We start from the raw sequence: 2,332 nt of genomic DNA, 5'->3' as shown, positions 1-2,332 counted from the left end.
GCACAATTCGCATTGTGTGATGTCAGGTCGTTATTTTACTCTTCTGCCGATATATTACATATGTTAACACGATTCCTTGCCCGACATGACACCTGTATAAAGTATTTTTTTAGAAGGAGTTTAAAGCACCAGCGTCGCCGTGAGGTAGAATACTCGGCCAGAGGGCATGGGTTCAAATCCCATCCGAGCCTAGAAATTTATTTCTCATTTCACGCGACAGCGGTTACGGACACCGGCGGCGACTGCGGCGTGGGGCAACTATGGCGCCGAAATCGGCTGTTGTGATGTCATAACAGTTTTCGCTGTAAAAACTTCAGCGCAGAGAATGCCCTCTCCACGCTCGCCTGCGTGACAGGCACGCAAAACTCCACTTGCGTTAATATAAACATATCTGGTTGTCACTGTTTTCGTTTTTCGCACAATATCAACATATCTTTGCTTTGGAATTCCTGCCTGAGGTAAGCGCTAATACTGTACCCTGAGATATGCATAATTCCTCACGTTGCATGACCTCAGTTGCTCCGGATCGCCAAGTTTTCTCGTGAACCGAACAACGATTTAAAAAATTTCAGTTTCACTCCAGGACGAAACAATAGATAAAGTTTCGGTTGCGTTTTCGTGCCAGTCAAAAATATCGTTTTTTTTTCGTTTTTGGTTTTCTTTCTGTTCCGACACACTGTATGCATCCATGTCTATCCGGAACATCCGAATGTAACACCGGTATCACGTGGGCAATCATTATCGCGATCAGGACCCGATTCGCATTAGTCTCGATCCGAATCACGCGCTGGTACACGTTTACTTTTAACCGCGATCAAGCCCGATCGGGATCAAAGCGATCGCGATCTGGCTGCCAGATCGCAATTTGAGAGACGCCTGCGACAAACTTGATCCGAATTAGGTTGGATCGTTAGACACGACGACTTCTGATCACGGTCCACCGCGGGGGTGTAGTGGTTACTATGCTCGGCTGCCGCCCCGAAGATCGCGGGTTCGATCCCGGCCGCGGCGGTCACATTTCGATGGAGGCGAAATGCTAGAGGCCCGTGTACTGTGCGATGCGAGTGCACGTTAAAGAACACCAGATGGTCAAAATTTCCGGAGCCCTTCACTACTGCGTCCCTCATAATCATATTGTTGTTTGGCCACGTAAAACCGACGACATTTTTATTTATTTTTTACTGTTGATAGCGATAAAGAAATTTGAACCGGATCGGCCCTACGCTAGCAAAAGCGCCCGTATGACGCCGGTATAATATAAGCTCCGAGCCCTCCGCAGAAGCAAATAAGGGGAAAGTAGGACGACATCTCGCGCGCCACAATGGAGGAAAATAGCTCGCATACTTCAGAAAGGCAGGGGTCCACGTCGCCCACAAGCCGTCCGCCACCGTGGGTGGCTTCATCCTGCGGTCCCAAACACCGGGAACCCGCAGAAAAAGCGCTGGGCGTGCCGTACAAGATTACGTGCACCGATTTGCTTAGCTTCGTACATTGGAGAAACGAAGTACCTTCGAGGAAGAATTCCGCATCACAAGCACGACCTTCGTCAGCTAAACAGTGCACGCAGCGCAACGGCAAAAACTGCGAGTAGTTTGACGAGCGGATTAGGTCCCGATAGTGCGGTTGTTCAGCAAAAAAAAAAAAAAAAAAATAGAGAGAACCTGGAATCTCCTAGGGTCTCCTGGAATCTTTGTCGACCAGACCACGGCCACCCTAACCACGGGGTCAACGCCTTCCGTCTACTGTCACGGCTTGAGACAAGTCTCGGCAAACCTCGCACGTGTCTCCATCCTTCCCTTTGGTTGGAGTTTTCCCTTTTTCTGTTGCCCTCGGCCAGGCAGATACCTGCCCAATATTTACCGCTGTTGTGTGTGGCAGTATGTCGTACCACGCAAAGACAACCCATACGAAATAAAGGGCTAGGCACAAGGCTTTAAAGTCGGTTGGGTGTCAAAGCCGCTGTGGGGAGAGAGTGAGAGCGAAAAAAGGCGAGAGAAAAACACGTTCTTTTTTTTTTTTCTCAAGCATGGAAGATGCCACATCGGGGCTCTGGTCGTGTGGTGGCCTAGAGCAATGACAGGCCATTGCGCTTGAAAGCGAGAACAATCCCATTGCGGAGATACAAATGCGACGAGTTGCTTTGGCGTGTTCTTAGAAAAGCTTTCAAAGTGCGAGGTAAACCTAAGAGCAGACAGGTTTACTTCGAACTTTGACTGCGCTTCGACGCTACTCCTGGCCTCTCTTTCTTACAATGGTATTGTTCACTGACCAGTAGGTAGACTGACATTTGCGGTTCACAGAAAAGCGGGGATTGTTGCGGTACAGGAAGATA

This window comes from Rhipicephalus sanguineus, chromosome 7 (assembly GCF_013339695.2).
Source record: "Rhipicephalus sanguineus isolate Rsan-2018 chromosome 7, BIME_Rsan_1.4, whole genome shotgun sequence".
Classification (NCBI taxonomy): domain Eukaryota; kingdom Metazoa; phylum Arthropoda; class Arachnida; order Ixodida; family Ixodidae; genus Rhipicephalus; species Rhipicephalus sanguineus.
This window is presented reverse-complemented; position numbering follows the sequence as displayed.